General features: G+C 40.5%; 1 long non-coding RNA gene and 1 pseudogene across 4 annotated transcripts in view; one reads left to right on the forward strand and one right to left on the reverse strand.

The window, feature by feature from the left end:
* The window catches only part of LOC306642741, a 30936-nt gene extending 29030 nt beyond the window's left edge, over nucleotides 1–1906 (forward strand). The window contains exons 4-5 of one of the 3 annotated variants that reach the window (XR_013758651.1): nucleotides 363–524; nucleotides 1800–1906. This is a non-coding gene — a long non-coding RNA (uncharacterized lncRNA). Of the gene's footprint in view, nucleotides 1–362; nucleotides 834–1799 lie in introns of those variants that run through there. The other 2 variants (XR_013758652.1, XR_013758653.1) reach the window with 2 other exon arrangements.
* Nucleotides 1–23798, reverse strand: part of LOC306642702 (olfactory receptor 2T27-like) — a 40458-nt pseudogene that overhangs the window by 4835 nt on the left and 11825 nt on the right. The window lies entirely within an intron of this gene.

Here is a 23798-nt window from a genome sequence, read left to right on the forward strand (position 1 = left end):
TATAGGATAAGAGCATTCTTTTAAGTAATTTTTTTTGTAACTACTTTATCCAAACCATTGCTTTTATTTTGACTTAATTTGATTTTAGGTCAGAGAAGTTCTAAATATTTAAGTAGTTAAAACATTTATTTTGTCACTTTTCACTGTGTTTCTTGGGAAAGTTATTCCCCATATAGATATTTGATTGATATGCAATATTCTATTTTAATTCAGCTGTCATACTTTTAAAAATATGCAATATTTTAAAACCTTGAGAATTTATTTGGTCTTCCTTGAGAACTATGAATCTCTGAGTTCTCTGTAAGGCCAAGGATATAATATATTTGTCTTTTAAGATCATGCCAATGAGACTTAACTTCTAGTTCTGCCAGAGCAAGAGTTCAAGTGAGTGACATACGGGAACCTCCTGTCCCTGAGGTGCAGCCCATCTCTCTGTGAACGTGGAACATGCCATCATGAGAAGTCACTTCTCACTCACTATGAATGTGGGAAATTGGGTAGGAGACGTGGGTTCCAAGACACAGGTGAGTTTTAGGTTGGTTTTAGGCAATGTGCACCAGCAGTGACAGCCACCTGCTGGCATCTCTCCCCAGCTCTCCTCATCTCTCCTCTGCAATAGTGGCAGATCCAATAGCAAGGAGCTGGGTTTTCATTGACTTTCCTCTTTGGATATTGTCATTTTCCTGTGAAAAAAACTTCTCTCTGTTGAGAATTGATTCAATCCTTGGTGACCTTCTAACTCAGAAGGTGTGTGAGAGTGCGGGAAGACAGGATGTGAGGACAGCTGACATTTCCTGGGAAGCAGAGTGAACAGTGACCCTCCTGCAGCCTATAATCCTATGCATGATTTTTCTTCCAGCATTTTTATATAAAGTATACTTTTAATTTTTTGACAAAAGACATCTTAGAAAAAATGTCATTTGGGAATCTTAGAATGGAGAAGGAATTGTGAAGGACCATCCTTCATTCTGAAGTGAGAACAAGGTTGCGGCTACCTTCACAGTGAAGTCTCAAGAAACCTAGAGCTGAGGTCTTCCCCGTCTTCTCTCCTGGATGCCTGCTTTCCCATGGTTTTGGCCTGTAATCCTGTGAACCTTAAACAGAGCGGGGGTCAGAAAAATTCACCCCCATCATTCATAAGTTTCTGGATGTCTGGCAAGTCTCTCACAGATCTGGCACCCTCTGCCCCCTGAGTATCAGATATGAAAGTAAGGTGTGGTAATTCCCTGGAGTCAGATATGGAGGATTTTATAACTAAACCTTTTTAGGAACATGAATGACTCAAGGAGTTGGAAGAGTGTAGACAATCAGACAAACCCTTGTTCCTATAAACATTTTAAAATTATACAATTGAGCACATTGTTCTAATGACAAAAACTTTCTTGAGTCTTCACACTGATATAAATCTGGTGAGGTTTTCTGAGCAGAAAATCATCTACATTCTGATGTACACAGTATATAAGTGAGTCCCCTCATTCAGCTGACCAAGAAATGAGGTCAGAAGGTAAAATTTACAAGTCACACTGATTCATAAACACCTATAATTAGGATATGGAACAAGGCAACATCAACATCAGTATTACCAAGTGCTTCCCTGGTTTTAATCAATTTTCCACTAAGTCAAGTCTCATATTTATAAAAGCAGTCTGAGATTGATGGATATAGAGTTCTCAAAGTTATTTACCTTACAATGAAGCTTCCTCAAATCTGATGACCCAAACTGAAGATCAAGTACTACTGTTCAGAGAAGAATCTTAAAACTAGCACATGTGATTTGTTTAACTTTTCTTCTCATCTAGTAAATGTGAGCAATGAGAGGCAGAACACATAGACCTTCCAAACTGAAGACTTGCCATGCTATGAAGTGAAGCAGAGCAGAGAGGAGAGGAGGAAGGGGGAGACACTGCAGGTAGGAGTGGTCTTGTAGTCAGAGTGAAGGTCAGTTAACTTGAGCATGGAGTTATGTCTTGTTGGCATAAGGGTATGGGGTGGTCTCATAGACCCTTTAAAACAGACAGGCATGGGCAAAACAAATTGATGACCTAGAGGCAGAACAGCCTGAGTCTTAAATGCCCAATAGCCATCTTGCAGAAGAGGTTAATAGCAGCTTACAGTATGTAGAATGCAAACACAAAGAAACCAAGGGGTTTAAATAGGAGAGCTTGCATTATGCTCGTGGATGGGTGGTCCCATCTGGAAGGAACATGATATCAGAATACTCATCCTGTGGACGTCTTGTCTCTAGACTACAATTACAAAGCCCACATAAATGTGACAAGCTTTACACCCTACTTTGCTTTTAATTAAGAAAAATGTAACCTTTCAATTTTCATGGAGTTATGATTAAATTGCCCCCCCCATTTAATTTGGGTTGTGTGTCCCTGAAATTCAAACTAAATTACTTTTTTCTCCTTGACTTTTTTTTTGTAGCAATGCTTTGTAAGTTTTCTTTCCTTGATCACATTCCCAATCTATATGCATTCTTCTCTTCAAGGAAAATCCAAACTTCTGAAGGCAGTACTGCCTTGTCAAAGATACTTCATTTCATCGCTTAAGAATTCACTTCACAGGTTTCAAGATGGCAGCCTAGAGGGTGGCTGCATTTCATGTTGCTCCAGGAATCAGGATTCAAAAGAGGATATATTGAGAGACTTGGGACCAACTCAAAGCAGCCGGGTGAGTCTCTCCTGTTGGGGAGGCGTCCCGGACGGGGCGGTAGTTCAGGAATGCAGGGAACTTTGTGAAGTAGAGCTGCCGGCGAGACGCCCCTCCCCCGCTGGAGCAGTGAACTCAGACAACTGGGAGCGTTGTAGAGGAGGCCGCTCAGCACAGTGCTGGGACTCGGAGCAACCACTGTGGCTCCGGTGGCTGCCCAGGGGAGGAGCGGCAAGAAGAGCTGTGTGGGACTCAGAACACCGGGACCTGCCCTGAGGAGGAGGAAGAGGAGCATGGCCGCTTGGATTCGGAGTGACTGCACCAGAGCTACAGGCGGTTGGCAGAGGAGAAACTGCGGCGGCGAGCTGTTTGGACTCAGACCACTTCTGAACACCGAAGCCTGCCCAGAGGAGTAGGAGGAGAAGGAGGAGGAGCGCGGCGGTCGTTTGGACTTGCAGTGACTGCATTAGAGCTCCAGGCGCTGCTCAGTAGGAGGAGCGATTGGTGAGTGTTTGGACTTAAAGCGACCGCTCCTGAACACAGAGGGGCTGACTGGAGGAGAAGCGGGGTGGGTCACTTGGTCTCGATGGCCACACCAGAGCTCCAGGCGGTTTGCCCAGAGGACATGTGCAGTGGGTCACGTGATTCAGAGCCACTCAGAGCGACTGCTCCTGAACACCCGGGGGGGTTCATGGAGGAGGAGGGAGGAGCAGGGAGGGTCATTTCAACTCGGATTTATTGATTGCCCTGGGCAACAGGTGGTGGTGGGGAGGAGGAGGCACGCAGTGAGTTGCTTGGACTCCTAGTGAATGCATCAGAGTACTGGGCGGCTGTCTGGAGGAGGAGGGCCTGTGGCGGGTCCTCTGGGACTGAGAGCGATTGTACGGGGTCCCCCAGGGGCTGCTCAGAGGAGGGGCCGCAGAGCCAGGGCGATTAGGTGCAGAGCAGGGTCCCAGGATCTAGGAGGCTTCTTGGTGGAAGAGCTGCACAGAGACATGCTTAGGGGGCGGAGCGAAGGTTCCAGGACTGTGGGCAGATTCTCTGAGGAGGGCAGCCTAAGGAGATTCATCTGCGAAGGGTGAGGCTCCCAGGAAACAGGAGGTGGGGCCAGGCCCCTGAGAACGTTGCAGAGGAAGGCAGCCCAGCCCAGGCGATAGCTGTTAATTTGAGGGGAACCTCTAGGAGGGGGAAACTGACCAGTGAGACCTCCCCCCACCAGGTGAGTCTTCCCTGCCTGTGAGGTTTCCCCACTGGACGGTAAAACCAGAGACACAGCCCAAACAGGCCTTGCCTCAGCCCCGCAGCCTAGTTCCCCTTTGGATACCATAGGTCAACAAGTAGAGGCACCTCTGCCCACTAGCAGGGAATATTCCGACCTGAAGGCCACTATCCCTAGACAGGCAGCTTCCTTGTGGAACACCGCATTATCAACTCCTCCAGACTTCAGCCTACTGAAGGCTAAGGGGGGTATATATATAGAATCTTCAGGGACATTGTAAGTCAATAGAGGAATCTGCAATATCTCAGCGGGTCCACGATACTGACACAATATGAGAAAACAAGGAAAGAAAATGCTGCAAACAAATATAGATGTTACATCAATAAAACACAATGACAGCATGGCAGAAGAAATGACAGAAAAGGAGTTCAGAATGTACATAATTAAAATGATCAAGGAAGCAAACGATGAGATAAGAGAGCAAATGCACGCACTGAATGATGAGATGAAAGAGCAAATGCAAGAATTGAATGATAGCACCAATCGACAGTTAAAAGAGCAAATACAGGAAGCAAAGATCATTTCAATAAAGAGTTAGAGATATTGAAAAAAAAACCAAACAAAATCCTTGACATGAAAGGAAACAATAAACCGAATTAAGAACTCCATAGAAAGCATATCCAGTAGGATAGAACACCTGGAAGACCGAACCTCAGACATTGAAGACAAAATATTTAACTTTGAAAAACAAAGTTGAACAAACAGAGAAGATGGTAAGAAATCATGTACAGAATCTACAAGAACTAGGGGATATCATGAAAAGGCCAAATTTAAGAATTATTGGGATTGAGGAAGGCCTAGAGAAACAAGCCAAAGGAATGAACAACCTATTCAATGAAATAATATCAGAAAATTTCCCAAATCTGAAGAATGAAATGGAAAATCAAGTTCAAGAGGCATATAGGACTCCAAATACACAAAATTACAACAAACCCACCAAGGCACATTATAATGAAAATGCCTAACATACAAAATAAAGACAGAATTTTAAAGGCTGTGAGAGAAAAGAACCAAATTACATTCAGGGGGAAACCAATACGGATATCAGCAGATTTTTCAATCTGGACCCTAAAAGCTAGAAGGGCCTGGAACAACATTTTTCAAGCCCTGGAAAGATAATGGATACCAACCAGGATCTTATACCCAGCATAAACTTACCTTCAAAATTTGACGATGAAATAAAATCCTTCCATGATAAACAAAAGCTAAAAGAATTTACAAAAAGAAAGCCAGCATTACAGAACATTCTCAGCAAAATATTCCATGAGGAAAGAGATGAAAAACAGAGAAGCAAATCAGCAAAAGGGAGGAATTATCCTAAAGGAATTGTCAAATAAAGGAGGAAACAAGTTGTGTCAAACAAATAAATAAATAAAATTTAAAAATGAACCAATGACCGGGAAACCAAAGCATATCTCAATAATAACCCTGAATGTTATGGCCTGAATTCATCAATCAAAAGACATAGACTGGCAGATTGGATTAAAAAGAAAGATCCACAATATGTTGCCTGCAAGAGCTCACCTCATAGAAAAAGATACCCATAGACTAAAGGTGAAAGGATGGGGAAAAAACATACCATGCACATGGACTCAGCAAAAAAGCTGGAGTATCCATCCTCATTTCAGATAATGTGGACTTCAAGCCAAAGGTAGTCAGAAGGGATAAAGAAGGTCATTTCAATACTGCTTAAGGGAAGCATAAATCAGCAAGATATACAATCATAAACATCTATGCCCCAAACAGTGGCTCATCCCATGTATGTCAAACAAATCCTTCTCAATTTCAGAAACCAAATAGGACCATAACACAATAATACTAGGGGATTTAACACGCCCTCTCTCACCACTGACAGATTCTTCCAGACAAAAATTGAACAAGAAACCATAGATCTCAATAAACATCAATCAATAATTTAGACTTAACAGGACATTTATAGAATATACCATCCAACCAAGAGCGAATACACTTTCTTCTCAGCATCACATGATCCTTCTCTAAATAGACCATATATTTGCTACAAAGCTAATGTTAGCAAATACAAGAAGATAGAGACACTACCATGTATTCTATCAGATCATAATGGATTGAAGTTAGAAATAAATGAAAGAGTAAAACACAGAAACTAGTCCAACAGCTGGAGATTAACAATATGCTATTATATGATGAATGGATAACAGAAGATATTAGGAAGGAATTAAAGAATTCTTACAGGTAAATGAGAACAAGAAACATCTATCAAATCTCCTGGGACACTATGAAAGCAGTACTTAGAGGGGAAATTTATTTCATGGAGCGCATTTAATAAAAGAAGTAAAAACTCAACAAATAAACGACCTAGACGCTACAGCTCAAAAGCCTAGAAAAGAAAAACAGAACCAGCACCAAAAGAGTAGAAGACAGGAAATAGTTAAACTCAGAGCTGAAATCAATGAAATTGAAACAAAAGGAAACAATACAAAAAAATTGACAAATAATAGTTTGGTTCTTCGAAAAAATAAACAAATTGTAAACCTTAGCCACACTAACAAAGAGAAGACGAGAGAAAACCCAAATCACTAAAATTCGGAATGAACAGAGGAATATCACCACAGACAGGATTGAAATACAAAACATAATTAGAAGCTATTTTGAAAATCTATACTCCAACAGAATAGAAAATTTCGAAGACATCAACTGGTTTCTAGAGACATATGAATTGCCCTGAACGGGAACGAGGAGGAGAACTAACAATTTAAATAGACGCAATTCCAAGTACTGAAATAGAAGAAGTCATCAAAAAAGCCTACCAACACAGAAAAGTCCCGGGACCAGATGGGGTTCTCAGTCCGAGGTTCTACAAAACCTTTAAAGAAGAGCTCAGTCCAATACTTCTCAAAGTATTCCATAAAAATAGAAGAGGAAGGGAAACCTCGCCAAACTCATTCTATGAAGTCCAATATCACAATCGGATACCTAAACCTATACAGAGACTCAGCAAGGAAGAAAATTACAGACCAATATCCTTATGAACATTGACGCAAAAATTCTAACCAAAATTAGCAAAGCGCCATAGCAAAACCATATTAAAAAGAAATAGTGCAGGCATAAATGATCAAGTGGGTTTCATCCAGGGATGCAAGGTTGGTTCAACATCAGAAATCAATAAACTGTAATTCACCAATAGTAATAGACTTAAAGTAGTCAAAGAATCCACATGATTATTTCAATAGATGCCAGAAAAAAGCATTTGATAAAAGACAGCACCCCTTCATGCTCAGAAACACTAGAAAAAATAGGGATAGTGGGGAACTTCCTTAACATGTAAAGGCCATTTATGCTAAGCCCATGGCTACTAGTTCTTCTAAATGGTGAAAAACTGAAAGCATTCCCCCTAAAAAACTGGAACAGGCAGGGATGCCCTCTTTCACCACTTCTATTCAACATCGTTCTTGAGACTCTGCCAGAGCAATTAGACAAACCAAAGAAATTAAGGGATACGAATTGGAAAAGAAGAACTCAAAACTATCCCTTTTCGCTGATGACATGATGATATATTGAGGGAACCTGGAAATTCCACCAGAAAAACTCTTAGACTCATAAGTGAATTCAGTAAAGTAGGCAGGTTACAAGATCAATGCCCATTAAATCCAACGCATTTTTAACTAAGTGATGAATCTTCAGAAAGAGAAATTAGGAGAACTACCCCATTCACAATAGCCTCGAAAAAAAATAAAATACTTGGGAATCAATCTCACAAAAGAGGGTGAAAGACCTCTACAATGAGAACTATACAAACACTAAAGAAAGAAATTAAGAACACCTTAGAAGATGGAAAGATCTTCCATGTTCTTGGATAGGAAGAATTAATATTGGGCAAAATGGCCATACTACCTAAAGTGCTATACAAATTCAATGCAATTCCAATTAAAATCCAATGACGTACCTTACAGAAATAGAGCAAGCATTATGAAATTCATCTGGAAGAATAAGAACCCAGAATAGCTAAAGCAATCCTTAGCAGGAAGAGTGAAACAGGGGGTATTGCAATACCGAATCTTCAACTCTACGACAAAGCAATAGTAACAAAAACGGCATGGTATTGGTACCAAAATAGAAAGGTAGATCAATGGTACAGAATAGAGGACACGGACACAAACCCAAATAAATACAATTTTCTCAATACGTAGACAAAGGGGCCAAAAATATGACAATGGAGAAAAGATAGCCTCTTCAACAAATGGTGCTGGGATAATTGGAAATTCATATGCAACAGAATGAAACTAAACCCATATCTCTCACCATGCACGAAACTAACTCAAAATGGATTATGGACCTCGGAATCAGACCAGAGACCCTGCAGATTATAGAAGAAAAAGTAGGTCCAAATCTTCAACATGTCTGCTTAGGACCAGATTTCCTTAACAGGACTCCCATAGCACAAGAAATAAAAGCAAGAATCAATAACTGGGATAGATTCAAACTAAAAAGCTTTCTCTCAGCAAGGGAAACTATCAGCAATGCGAAGAAAGAGCCTATAGAGTGGAAGAATATCTTTGCCAATCACACTTCAGATAGATCACTAATCTCCAGAATCTATAAAGAACTCAAAAAACTCTTCTCCAAGAATTCAAATAATCCAGTCGACAAATGGGCTAAGGAAATTAATAGACACTTCACAGAAGAAGATCTACAAGCAATCAACAAACACATGGAAAAATGTTCAACATCTCTAGTATAAGAGAAATGCAAATCAAAACCACCTAAGATTCCCTCTCACCCCAATTAAATGGCGATATCAAGAATACAGCAACACAGGTCTTGGCGAGGATGTGGGAGAAAAGGTACACTCATACATTGCTGGTGGGGCTGCAAATTAGTGCAGCCACTCTGGAAAGCAGTGTGGAGATTCCTTATAAAACTTGGAATGGACCCTCCATTTGACCCAGCCTATCCCACCCTTGGCTATACCCAAGACTTAAAAATCAGCATACTACAGAGATAACAGCCACATCAATGTTCATAGCTGCTCAATTCACAATAGCCAGACTGTGGAACCAACCTGATGCCCTTCAATTGATGAGTGGGATAAAGAAACTGTGGTATATATATACATGGAATATTACTCAGCCATAAAGAATGATAAAAATTATGGCATTTGCAGGCAAATGGATGAAATTGGAGAATATCCATGCTAAGTGAGATAAGCCATCTTCAAAAGCCAAAGGGACGAATGATATTGCTAATAAGTGGATGATGACACATAATGGGGGGAGGGAAGCGTTAGTGTTAGGGTTAGAGTTAGGGTTAGGGAGGGGGGGCAAGTATGGAGGAAGGAAGCAGTGTATAGAGGGAAAAGAGGGGTGGGAGGGGTGGGGGGAAGGGAAAAATAACAGAATGAATCAAACAACATTACTCTATGTAAATTTATGATTACACAAATGGTATGCCTTTATGCCATGTACAGAGAAGCAACATGTATTCCATTTGTTTACAATGAAAAAAAAAGAATTCACTTCACATGTGATCTGCATTTCCTGTAATTAGGAGGCCATCAGCATTGCAAAACACTTACTTGGGATGGTATCTGCAATGTCCGTGTTAAGATGCATGATTTTCTGCAGCTTTTCCAGGCAGGATTGCATGGTGGGGTAAAAGTGAGGGATTTGGAGTCCATTGCCTGGGTGTGAGTCTCAGCTCTGCACTTCTGTGAACTTGAGAATGTATCTAACCTCTCTTTGCTTCATTTTAGCAGATGGTTAAAATTTGAACTTCTCTGAATTGTTATGAGGATGATCTGAGAATATATATCTAGCCCTTAGCATGGTTTTTGGCACATCCATGTAAATGTCAATGGTATTGGTGTTAGTCACAAATCATGAATGTATGTTTGGTTGTTAATCACAATGTTATTGGTGAAAGAATGTGAACAGGTGGAGTAGTGATTTGCAATATGTGTACTGTCCTGGGTCCTCATCACAGGTACAGATAGCACCCTCAGAAGAGGCCAAGGGCTGAGCATTTGTGACAATGGCACTGAGAAATGTCAGGGCTGGCGGGAGGTTGTGCTGTAGGGAGCAGGTTGCCAGGTGAAGCTAATCCAACCCAGCCTTTTGGAAGATGGAATAAGGTACTTGACTCGCTCTGAGTGAATCTGAATTGCTGTGGGACCCCAACACACAGAGCAAGGATTAAGAGCACAGAGCTAGGCTCAGATCTGCAACTCAGTGGAGTGACAGAGACTTTAAGAAGCTGTGTGTGCTCAAGGCACTGGTCCTTAGGCCAACAAACAACTGATGGGTGACTGGAAGCAGGATGAGACTGGGCATCTTGGCCTTCTAGTCGAATATGTCTCCTCTATCCCTTTAGCTTGCTCTGCAGAGTTATTAATTATCTAAGGAGAACTCATCAGAAACCTGTAATGCCAGGTTTATTAGTCCTACTTTCCTGACCTATCTCATTCTCCTTCAAGACTGAGGCAAGATCTGCTGGAACATCCTAGTGGCAGCAATGAGAGGATCAGACCCCTGGGGCGGTGCCTGGAAGTTCTGAGCCCTGTCCTGTTCCTGAGCAGCAAGCAGAAATCATTACATCCCTTCTCTGGAGCACCTCTCAGAACAGGAACTGGGATAATTATCCACCAGGCCACTATCCCAGTAGCCACAATTCCACCCATGTTCAAATCAAATGGGCAGCAACTGAACCAAGCAGCTGCCTCGGGCCTCACTTCCCTTTCCTGTGGGCACTGCCCTCCCTGGCAGGAAACACCACCACCCAGGAGGTGGAGGCAGGGCCTTCTGAGCCATTCTTGTTCCAGATGGCTGCCTAGCCTAGCATTGTAAATAAAGCTGATTGTGATCTGTAAACTAAGGTTTGCTACAAGTTTGTTTCTTAGCAAAACCATGTTTATTTCTCTGGACAGTGCACACTCCGGCACTCAGTGGCAAAGGCTAACTTCACCACGGAGCACTACTTGTGGTGATCCTTCTCCCCCAGGAGCCACAGTTTGGCCTTGTACAGAGTAATGTCCTTGTAGACCCTGAAGTGGTTCAGCCTGTGGTCCTGGCACTCCAGGTTGACCTGAGAGGAGGAGGCAGGGGCACTAGAGGCTGGGCAGGACGGGAAAGACCTGGGACTCAATCAGGCCTCTCAGACGAGTGGCCACAAGGCTCTCCTCTTAATGCTGCTTGTGAAACTGTGATGCCAGCACTTAGAGGGTCATGAGAGCAAGGTGCATCACCTTCATGGGAGCTGGGACTCTGCCCTGCCTGCTGCCCACGTGGAAGACATGACTTTGGGTTCTCCCCATGAGAAGTCCTAGGGTCATGGGCACCTTTGCCCATGACCCCCATTTTTTTCCCTCTCATTTCCTGGTAACTGCTTTTTGTCCATCCCAGCTTCCTTCAGGGAAAATGGAAACTAAGAAGTGGCCCCTCAACCCACCCCATGAGCCCAAGGAAGCCGATTGCAGCACAATCTCTGGCTAAGTGCACTGGGCTAAAGGCTACATATGGAAAGCTGACTTCCTGGCTTTTGTTCTGTAAATTATACATCCTGCAGGGCTAATGGAGGAGACATAGCTGCTTTCACGATTATAGTCAATTTGCAATTAAGTTCATTTCTCTTTCTATATCATCTTCTCTTCCTTCTGATGCAGGCAGGCAACCAATCCAGCTGCCAGAAGTCAGCAGGGCCTCGTGCTGGGGTGCTAGGGACATCTGGGGGGCGGTGCCATGTCTGTCCCAGAACAGCATCCACACTAGGTGTTCACCACGATTGCTGAATGAAACGGTGAGTGTGGTGACACAGTCACAGGGAGCCAAGGGACAGTGAGCACTTCACCTCATTCACCTTATAGAAGCTGCACTAAGAGTAACTCACATACCTTTTCATTCCATCCTCAGAACTGCCAGAGTGAGTGTGTGTGTGGATAAATACCCCATGTGAGGATATAATTTCAGTAAATGTTACCTGTGGACATGAGGCTGAGAGGTTCCCACTGAGACTTGCTTCCCAGGGGTCCCTGTGCTGAGGTTGCATGCTCTGTCTGAACAGTGAGGTCCTTCCAAGGACAGGGGTCCCCACATTGGGGCCTATGGAGCACGTCATTCATGTCCTCTGCCCCAAGCACATCACTCTGAAACCCCAGTTCATTTACCTTTGACATTCCCACAACACCTGGACCTAATTAGGAGGACTTGCTTCCTACTTTGCTACCTGTACCTCTTGACGACACTGTCCTAGTGTGTGATGGACAGATGCTGAGTGCTAGCAGACCTCAGACACAGCATTCTATCCTTGAGACCTGGAAGGGACTGAGCAGGGCAGGCCTGTCTGGGCCCCACACTCCTCCTTTGTGTTGCATGTGCTGATTGCAGGAGACACCCTAAGGTGCAGGGAGCAATCTTCCCACAGCTCACTGCACCAGGGGCCGGCTGTCAACTAGGGAGGAGGGGTTGGTGGAGAAGCCTGAGCTCAGTGGTGCTTGGCTAAGTCACCCACCCTCCCCTGGGTTGGCTGTCCTCACTGGGTTCCCTTTCCTCACACCTCCCTCTCAGTGCACAATGTTAAAAGCCTAAATACCCTTTAGTGTATGAAAAATGAAACCAAAATATAAACAGAAACAAGACCTAAAAACCCTGCAAAATGTAATTACTTCAAAAGCAAAATTATTCAAAGCCACTCATAGCTAAGTGGGGTGGTGCTTACCTATATTCCAGTGGTTTGGGAGGCTGAGGCAGGAGGATCATTAAGTTCAAAGCCAGCCTCAGCAACATGGCAAGGCCCTGTCTCAAAATGGAAAATAAAAAGGGCGAGGGATGTGGCTGAGTGCCCCTGAATTCAACCTGTGGTAAACACACATACACACGTGCACACACACACACACACACACACACACACACACACACACACACACACAAAAGAAAAAAAAAGAAAGAAAACGTTCAATGTTCTATCCTGTGGATTATATAACCACCCTTTCCCTATTGAAGTACCTGGGACTTCAGATTTTTAACTGTGGTAAGATACACATGGAAGGAAATTTCCCATCTTGGCCCTTCCTTAGCACACAGTTGAGTGATGCTGTGTTAACACCCTGTGAAGCACATATCCAGAGCTGCTTCAAACCCCTGTGCTGCTCTCCCTGACCCCTCCTCCAGTCCCTGGCCACCAGCTCTCCACTTCCTGTTTCTGGATTCACCCCACTGGATGCCTTATATAAAAGAGTTCACTTTAAAAGAGACCAAAGTGGTCTTGCCCAGAGAGAAGTCCCCTGACCCAGTGAGCACCTCTCCCTGACTCTAAAGCCTGAATTCTCCCCACTGCAGACCTTTTTCCTTGGTCCACTCATGCATTTGTGACACTTGGTGTCCCAGGAGTGTTTAGGTCAGGGACACACAGTTTGAACACATTGGTTGTGTGGATGCTTCTGCAGGTTTCTGGGTGCAGCCAGCTGTTCCAGGGCTCCTTGCCTCAGTGCCTGCTGCTCCTGCAGGCTCCTGCAGCTGGCTGATCAGCAAGACAGGGGAGTAACTGACTCTCTGGACATGCTGAAGCTCTTTCTGCCAATCTACTAAGACAGAATGAAGGGAAACACATATAGTTGTAGGACAAGCAGGATCTGGTTCTGGAACCAGGGATCTGGAAAACTGACCACAGAAATGCTCCAGCTTGAGTTTTGGGGCACCACCCCACTGTGTTCCCTGTGTCCACCTGCTCAGGATCCTGGGAAGACAGTCCCAGGGACTGTGACTCGTATAAATATTCTAACCTTATTATAAATGCTCTATTATTATATTTCCTCTGCCATTTTTTTACAGCTTCTTTCTAAGGGTGCTTGAGGAAGAAACTTCCTTCCCAAAATGAATTTCAAAGAGATGACTGACACTGTCATCCAAGGAGCAACATTAATAAAAATGATCTTTGTTTCCTGGCAGTAAATGAATTCAGAGTCTTACTTTTTTAATACATAAAACTTACCTAAAAGCAGGGGAGGAAGATGAGGTGGTCAGGGGAATTAGCACTTTCTGTTAACACACACTGGAGAAACTCAGCCATAGTAATAATAAATCAATAAGGTAATGCCAAATGTAAAAACTAAAGTTTTATCATTAATGGAATTTCAATCTTTGTGACTATGTATATCTCAATGCAAAAAGAAAATTACTAGGCGGAAAGTCAAGAGTTCCTTTCCTGAAACAATTTCACCAAGGGTTAGAACATTTTAGCAAGGATTCAGAAGTGAGACAGAAGGCATTTAGGTCAAATGGTTTAAGATGCTCCGATGGGCACATTTCTTCAATAACTAAAAGCACTAGCTAAAAATCTACTTAAAATCATCTCAGAAGAACTGGTACTTTTTTTCTTGACTCTGAGGACAATTAAAAATGGCCAAAGGAAAAGGAAGATCAATGCCAACAATGAAGGACTGAAAAGTTTAATTAAAATAATCCAATTCTCTAAAACAATTTTGTCTAACCTAAGTTCTCAAAATTAGTGCCTAAACACTGAGGAGGTTTTGATGGTACTTGACTTGAAACAAATATAACTTAAATAATAACACAAAGAAAATACTGCTCCTAAGAATTAAGCCACAAGGATAAACCCCAAGGATTCCCTTCATCATAATCTAAACACAAAGTTCCAGTGTGTTTCCTAAATATTAGGAAAAAGAGTAAAGAGTAAAGACAAGCAGAGTCCTTGTCTGCAAAGATGGTGTGACCACATTGGTTTCAAAAGAACCAGCAGGGAAGAAGTATCCTGACCAAGGGGAAAGGGAACAACAGAGAACCAGAGAAGAGAAGGATCCAGTTTGGAGGAGGAGATGGGGGCCTGTGAGTCATGAGGCCTGTGAATCTGAGTTCAGAGTTTAGTGTTACTCAGAAAGTTTATGGCTTTGGGGTGAGAGTGGGCTTGTCTCTTAACCTGCTCCAACCTCAGTTCCTTCAACTGCCTAAGTACTGCAATTGGCATGTAACAAGGAAGGCTGCTCTGGATGACTAAAAATCACTTCATAAAAGAGAAAACAGAAGCCTGGCATGCCCTGCCTCCTCACCCCAAGTAACAATTAGGATTCATTTTTATTATCATACTTTTTACTTATCTATCACAATCTGCTCAGAAGAACATAATTGAGATTCAGGAATATAATACCAGGACCAAGAAGGTGTCCCAAGATGTGTGCAAGATAAAGGGCTTACCATGTTATCTATACTTTACACCTATCATTACTAGCCAGGATAGCATTCACACTAAGACTGAACAGACTCCAGCTGTTACAGGATGTCCTGGCTGTGTACATGTCAATCATTCTCCTGCTGTCCTTTCCCTTGGATATTATTCCTTGCCTCTAACTGATGAGGAGAATGAATCTCAAAATGTTACACAAATAGCCCCAAGGTCACAGGCAAATAAGAGGCAAAACCTGAACCCAGGCTTATCCAACTCCATGCTGTGGTTGCATTTTATATGCTTCTTAACATCTTTGCACCTTCCTTTGCTGAAAAGAGCTGTAGTTTGTAACTTCTCCAACCAATAATGCTCCTCTTATGACCAGGATGTTTGGATGGAACAACAGGTCTCCTACAAGTCTGATGATTTCACAGAATGATGAACAATAGTAATGGCAACAGGCAATGTTTAGAAATTCTAAGCATATTCATAAAAGGAAGGAAAAGAGACTGATCCGTAATCTAGTCAACATGTTTTGTAGGAAAAACATGATTAATATAGTTTTACTTTCTTACAACCTCAGCTTGCAAAGAATTTCCACCTGTATTAATCTTCCTGACCATACTGTGATAGGAAAAGGATGCATATTTGATGCAAAATTTTACAAATAATCAGACTCAGAGAGTTTTCAGGGTGAACTAGGGTCACACAATTAGTCAAAGACAGGGTAAGAACACAAGCCCAAAGTATTCTTTGAAAGTGTGATGGCATATTTCTAAGACATTAAGTTGTATAAACTGTTTCATCTGAGAGACTGGGCTTCACTTTCTATAAATGAAGCCAGGGACATTTGGAGAGAACTGAAGAGATAATACTGTTGAGCAGTCAAATCAGCTGCCTCCCAACCAAAAGCCCCTGACTTGGAAGAAGATGGGGAGTATTCACTTGAAAACAATCTACTTTCTATCTGGAATCCACAGGGGCCCATCTACTGGGTCTCAGCCTCAGTGATCTACCCCATGTGCAAATCAAGTACTATTTTCCCCATTAAATAGACTTCTAGACTTTTATTGTCTTTATGAAGCATAAAAACAAACAAAAAGTACTTATTGAGGTTTTGGCAGAGAACCAGGATTGGAAATACAGAAATAAAATCACAGAGGACAGTCCTTGTCCTAAAGGGGCTGAGGACTCAGTGGGGCTGACATCACTGAGCAGTGTGTTAATTCATGTAGATGTTCAGGCCATGTCAAAGTACAGAGAAGCGTAAGTCCTTGAGTGAGCACACTCTTCAGGACAATAAAGCCTTCTGATTGAATCACTGAGAAACACTCTGCAACTCCTCTGTCCTTGAGGCCTGGAGACATTATCTTATTATAAAATCATTTGGTACTAGTGGACTGTGAGAAGCAAGCAAGTTATATGAACTGCACATGCACAAAACTAACTGTACTAATGTAACCTAATGTAGCTTGATATAACCCTGGAGTAGGTAATAAAAATGGAACTGGCTTTCCCATGGAAGACTTCTTGCTGTATGCCAATCTGTGTGCTTGCCTCCTTATTTGCTCTCCTATTAACCTTTACAGTTTCACTTTCTGTGATTTCATTTACCTGCAGTACAAAATTATTAAATGAAAAATTCCAGAAATAAGCAATTTGTAAGTTTCAAATTATATGTTGTTCTGAGTAGTATGGTGGATAAAATGTTTTACCAACCCACCCAGGATGTGAACCTTCTTTGTCCAGTGTGACCATACTGTATATGCTACCCAACCATTAGTCTCCTAGAAACTGTCTTAGTTATCAGATCAACAGTTGCAATATCTGAGAATAATAATAATAATAATGCTGGCAATTTTATTAAGGTATATTGTTATAATTGTTCTATGTTATTAATTATTATTATTAATATCTTACTGTACTTCATTTATAAATTAAATTTTACCATAGATATGTATGTATAGGGAAAAATAACTTCATAGAGATAGTTCAATGTTATACATGGTTTCAGGTATCCATGGGGGAGCTTGGAACATAGCCCCATAGGCTAAGGTAGGACAAAAATATATAGTTTCAAGCTGGGGGATGGCTTGGGGAGCTGCCCCCAAAAGTGCCTAGATGCTGGAGGCTTTGCATGTTAAAGAGAAGTTGGATTTATGTTAAGGGCAATGAGGCTGGGATGGATTGTGAAACAGGAAAGTAAAAGCTCCTTCAGCCAGTGTGGGGCATGGTTTAGAGATCTGAGAAAGACACAAGTATGGACCAATGCAATGACTGATGGTGGAGATGGATGAAAAGGATAAAGGGGATCTGTTCTTATTGACCCTAAGGGATGAGATGCTAGAGAAGTGTTCCAAGGAGGCACGACAGTGACCTTCCTGAAGGAGTCTGAACTGTGGCCAAGTCTTATTTGAAGTAATCTTTCTGAATATCTCTTCTCATTAAAATAAATAAATAAATAAATGGTTGATTCTAGGATAATGCCAGGGTATTCTTTTATGCCTCTGTACTCTATGGAAGGGTCATGGTATGTAACTTTTATTTAGGAATAAGAATATAAATTCAAAATTCTGTTCCTGACATGTCTGACTAGTTAACACAGGTTTTGGGTCTGCATCTTCGTGTCTGTAAAACTTTTCAGGTGATAATTATTTCTGCCTAGAAGAAAAGGATGAGGTTCAATTCAATAAACATTCATTGCACACAATTAGGTTGGAGGTACTGAATGATATTCAGAAACAAAATTATGAAACTCATTGTGTGATCCTTCTGCATTTCCTATTACATTTACATACATTTTCCATACTGTTTAGCCTAGAAAATAGTCACCCTCAACATTAAGCCCATAAATCTAATTAATGCTGCTGAGTGCTGGCCAAACCTCCCATGAGAGTTTTCAATTTTATTAACTAAGATGACCACTACTTATGTATCTTTAGACTTTTCTATAAGTTGCTTTTCTACCTAATGAACCTGCAGCACCTTTCCATTCATTAATGAACCTGATGGGCACCCTGGCATATCATTTCTGACTTCTCTTTCAGGTCTCATATTCCATATCACATTCTCAGGAAGACACACCTGGTTCCCGTGCAGAGAGTCCCTCCTGACATAGGTTTGTAGAGTACCCTGGACATTTCTAGACAACATTTGTCACAGTCCTAGCACAAAGACTTGAGTACAATTGGTGATCTAAAGACACCTGTGATGATGAATGAATAAGTGAACAATAGCCAGCTGTAAACCCTAAAATTTCCTGTAACATTTTCCAATGTTGTTAAGGGCAAGGATTTTAACTGGACACTGGTAATTGGAAAGAGCTGTTACCATGTCTTACTGAGCAAAAAATGTGTTAATACTGGACAGAAAACACTTAGTAAGTAAAAATAAACAAATGTAAGAACTGAACATATAGCTGAGGACAACACAAAAGAGCCCATGAGATATGGGTAAAAACAACAACAACAACAACAAAAAACCACTTCTTCCTAGTCTCTGTACTATCTAACAGGTGGAAAGAACTGAATATTAATTTAATTAAGTAGATGAAACCCAATGCAGGTAAGTATTACAAGCATAAGAAAATAACAGTTTGGGATGAAACTAAAAGACATTTTAGTATACTTTAGTGTTCTCATAATAAATAAGTACATGGTGCATATTTGTAAGAGCTTGTTGAGGAAATGCTCTGCAAATGATAAAAAGCAGAGTTCATTACATAGCTAAGCCCCCTCCCCTAAAATAAAAACAGGATCCAGAAACACCATGACAAGTGGAAAGCAGGGTGTGCCTATGGGTCACTGTAGCTCTGCAAGTCTAGGATATCACACTAGCTGTCACTATCTGTCTCATATGATTTTATCAGTCTCTACAAACTTGGACTCTTCACTCACATTATTTTGACACTTTAAAAAATTAAAGTGAGGTATATATAGTCAAGTCATTTAGTCTTTGTCAAAATTTCCAAGATAATCTCTCCCAAAGGCTCTCAGGCTTATTGGAACAGTCCTAGAAATGCCTCCCTTCAACTTCTTGAAAACAACAGTTGTGGATTAAGAACCAGTAGTTCCCAAGAGCCAATACTGTAAGTGGTTCTAAGATTCATAACTAAGATGATACATTGTCCTGGTACTCTGGGTTTGTAATTGAAGCTGCTTCCAATTTCTTCCATTGTTAACATTTAGAAAGGTCAGACACAGATGGGGGAGGGAAAGAATCAGCCTGTAACCTCCAGGATGGCCAATGAAAATGTGACCAACTTTTATGTCTTTTTCCCTCCACCCTGAGGAATGGCTTCTGGACATTTGGGTCAGTGTGAGGGAATGCAGGACATGAGCCCACCCTCCCTGGAGAGTCAGCCATGGTAATTTATGTAGATACCACTGTAAATGACACTTCAGGGCTTTCATGTAATCTGTAGCTCCAATCTCAGACACTTATTCTTTTCAGAGACAAACATGGGTTCCACTGGGGATAGCAGGAACTTCCCAGCACCAAACCCATCCCCAAATACTTAGGTTAACAAGCATCCTTGACTAGGTCCTGATTTTAAGGAAGGAAAGGCTTTAAATGATTAACTGTCAGTTATAATTAGGGTAAGGCAATTCCCTTCCATTCCTGATTTATTCACACTTTTCACCATGGATAGATATTGTGTTTTATAGAATTCTTTTTCAGCATTTATTAAGATACAATATAATTATTTATTTTATCCTCTTTAATATTTCAGCATGGTGGGTTAATTATTCATACAGAGAAAAAAATATATATTTTAATGATCATGATCTACATAAAGCATTGCCAAATGCAGTTTACCAATGATTTTTATTCAAGTTCATTTATGGGTCTAGTCTGTTCATTATTGTTTTAGTCAAGTTTGGTGCTGTGACTAAAGACCTGACAAGGAAAATTTTAGAGGAGGATAAGTTTATTTGGGGACTTGCAGTTTCAGAGTTCTTAGTCCATAGACAGCATTTCTCAGGACTGGAGGTGAGGCAGAACATTATGGCAGAGGGAGGCGGCTCACATGATGATCAGGAAGAAGAGAGACTAGGTTCAGCTCAACAAAATATATACCCCCAATGACCCACCTCCTCATCCACATTCCACCTGCCTACAGTTACCACCCAGTTAATTCATCATTAGGGGTTAATTCATTGATTGGTTTAAGGCTCTCATAATCAATCAGTTCTCCTCTGAATAGTCTTGCATTGTCTCACACATGAGCTTTTGGGGAACACCTAATATCTAAACAATAACTATTACCATTCTCATATTTCACTTTCCAGTTTTAGAATAAAAATATTTGATTTTTAAAATGAATGAAATTGCATTCTATATTTTTTCTATTCTCCTAAAAGAATTTATGCAGAAGACACTTGTAGAACTAACTAGATGTGGTATTTTCCTTTTGCTAATGTATTCATTACTAATTTTTCAGTACTATTCTTGATTTCTAGTTTTCTTGAGTTTATATTCACAGTTAATATTTTCATAGGAATCTGTATATTGTCTTTTTTATTTAAAAGCATGGATTTGTTAATACTCTTCTGGTCTTCTTAATTTGTCAGTATTCATGTTCCTTTCTCCCCTTGGTAATCATTAATATCATTTAATTGTGACTTCTTTTTCTTAAATATTACTATTATTAGTTTGTCAGTTTTATAGACATTATCTTTGTTACTTTATTTTTTATTTTTTGTTTCTATTTATTTGTACATTACTGTAGAATGCATTTATGCATTTTGTTAGATCATATATAAATGGAGTGAAATCTCTCATTTTTAGAAATTTATTTTATTTCTTCTGCTCTTATTAATTTTCTTTTATATTTCCTATGTTTAAATGCAGTGCTAAACACTAATTTTCAGTCATCATTTTTCTAACATATGTATTTATGTGTATCAATTTTTTTCTGTAAGCAGTTATCCTACACCCAAAGAGTTTAGACAAACAGTATTTCTATTATCATTAAATTTTTTTATGGTCTGTTCTTTGACTTATGGGTGGTTTAGAAACATGGGAAGGACTTTTTTGTCTTTTTGTCTATTATTTCCAGCTTAACTGAATTATAATCATAGAAAAATTTTTTAAATACATGGACACTATTTAGAACTTTTTACATGCTCAGTTTTCTTACATATTTTGTGTAAATTTTCTGTATATTTACTGACTTTTGTGTGTTTAATCTACCAGTTCCTAAAGGGGCTGGCTTAAGTCATATATTTTGAATCTAAATTGTTAGTTAAATACAAGTTTAGAATTATTTCTTCTGATGAATTGAATATTTTGTCATTGAATAGTTGATAACACTGTCTTTTGTAAAGTTTTTCTTTTCTATTTTGTCTAATTTCAATATAACTGTTCCAATTGCCTTCTAATTATTATTTCTCTTGATTTTTTTTTCAACCTCGCTATAACTTGTTTCTCTAATACATAGTGTATAGAGTTGTTCCTCTTCATCTATGTAGCTATTCCAAGAACCCAAGGGGATGCCTGAAACCACAGAGTACCTAACCCTATGCATAACTACTTATCTATACATACATACTTATGTATACAATTTATTTTATAAATTAGATACAGTAAAGGATTAATAACAATGACATAATGAAGTATAACAATTTTAACAATTGCCTGTAATAAAATTTAGGTGAGTGTGATCTCTTTCTGAAATTTTCCATTTAATGTTTCCAGACTCCAGATGACTGCTGATAATTGAAAACTGCAGAAACGAAAACCACAGTAAAGAGGTGGGGGGGGGGGGGGCTACTGTAACTGGACTGGTATTTCAATGGAGTCTTACAGTACAGTTTGTGGTGATTCCTGACATATTTGAATACATTTCCATCACCCTATTACATGTTGTGTCTGCTCTGTGTTTTATTATACTTCTCCCTCCACCTAACCTAGTTACTGGCTGAGTTTTGTTTTTCTCATTCTGTTTGTCTCTCTACTGAATTTGGAGTAGATTATGTACTCTATTTTCTTTTACTAGTCACTATAGAAATGTTAACACACACAATTAAGTTTAAAAATCTAAAATTAATTCAATTAATACTAGGTTTTGAAAGGTCAAAAAATCTTGGTCTCTTTCCCCAGACCACCCCTCTCATTCTCTCTCACAGAAGTACTTAGGAAAACCATCAGAAATTGTGTCTTTCTTACATCCCAAAATCTTTTCTTCTTTCTGGTTTCCACACAGCTCCAAGAGTACAGGCCAATACGATTGGTGGCCTTGTTTCTCTTGAACATGGTCCTTTCTGCCTTATGCTGTTGGTTACTAATAACCGTAGTCACATGCAGATACCCATCACCTGTTGCTCCCATTATCAGAGATGCTTTCTAGCAGTAGGGGTTGTTGATTCCCTCATCTGATGGCAGACCCCTTTGTATGTGTTCATCTTCCAGTTTGGGCTACTTGGCCCATGTACGTATAAAATGGGGTGGACATCTGTTTGATTTCCCTGTATTACATGGATCTCTCTAGAATTTGATTATTTTTGTGAGCCTCTGGCCAGCTAGGTTGTCCTCTATGAATACAGTGATTCTGAAAGACAGGGGTTCTACATTCTCACTCCTCTGCTCAGTTGCCTCCTCTTTTCCTCTTTTACCACTGCCTACAGCCTGGACTACAGCCAGGCCTGTAGCACCTCCCTATGCAGCTGCTCTTCCTTCTCCTCCTTCCATTACAGAACGTTCAGAACTTTGTCTCAAACCTCTAACTTATAAACAAGATCTTCTCTGTGGAAACATCCTCCTAGTCAGCAGAGGTTGGGGGAATTCATCAGGTACACAGAGGGTATATGTGTCCTTTTAAGAGTTACTTCTAATGTGGCTGGCAATATAGCTTGGTTGGTAGAGTGCTTACCTAACATGCACAAAGGCCCTGGGTTCAATCCCAGCACCACAAAACAATAGTTAATTTGCAATTCCAGATAGCCAGTATTTAGAAGCAACATGACCAGAAAGGAAGAGACATGAAGCTGGATACATAATCAGAAGCTAATGGAACAGTTCTTGCCAAAATACCATAGAATTTGCTCATTTTCCCTGCAAATGCGCAGTGCAGGCTGGAAGAGGCAGATAATAATGTTTCATCTGCATCCTGCAGCTCTTCTGCAAAGAATGGCAGCTAACCTGCTCCCATATGCTCAAACCATTGTCACTGTGCTCAAAGAGCAATGAGTGGGTTGGTGCTTATGCCTGTAGTTAGAACTGACTTACTAGAATTATTCTTTTCCATGCTTTTTCATCCTTTGTGGTGGAAAGTAAATATTTCATGTAGTTTTTGGTGGCTTTTACTTTGTTTAGGATTTTGATGTTTTATTTCCATGGTGGATTTCTTGTTTATAGGTTGGCACAGATCTAAAAATATTATTGACCTCCTAACCATTTTAAAGTGTTTCTGGGTAGGCCCACTGAACATGGAAGTGGATATATTCTAAAATAAAACTTTTATATTTATGTGTATTGAGTTTTAGCTATGACTACTGCATTGGTCTGATAACTTTAGTGTGTTTTTTTTAAGTCTATATTTGACTTCAGTGTTCCCATAAAATAAATGATTGAATTTTTCAGTGCTTTTCCCATGTGACTCTTTCCAATAGTTTTCCCTCCCAAATTGCTTGAGTAGTAGCTGTCATGATTCTTGTGAACTGGCCATTATGTCAGAATTGATTTAATTAGTGCCTGAGTTGTGCAGGTGTTG

The sequence above is a fragment of the Sciurus vulgaris genome (genome assembly GCF_902686455.1).
Source record: "Sciurus vulgaris genome assembly, chromosome: 13".
Taxonomy (NCBI): Eukaryota; Metazoa; Chordata; class Mammalia; order Rodentia; family Sciuridae; genus Sciurus; species Sciurus vulgaris.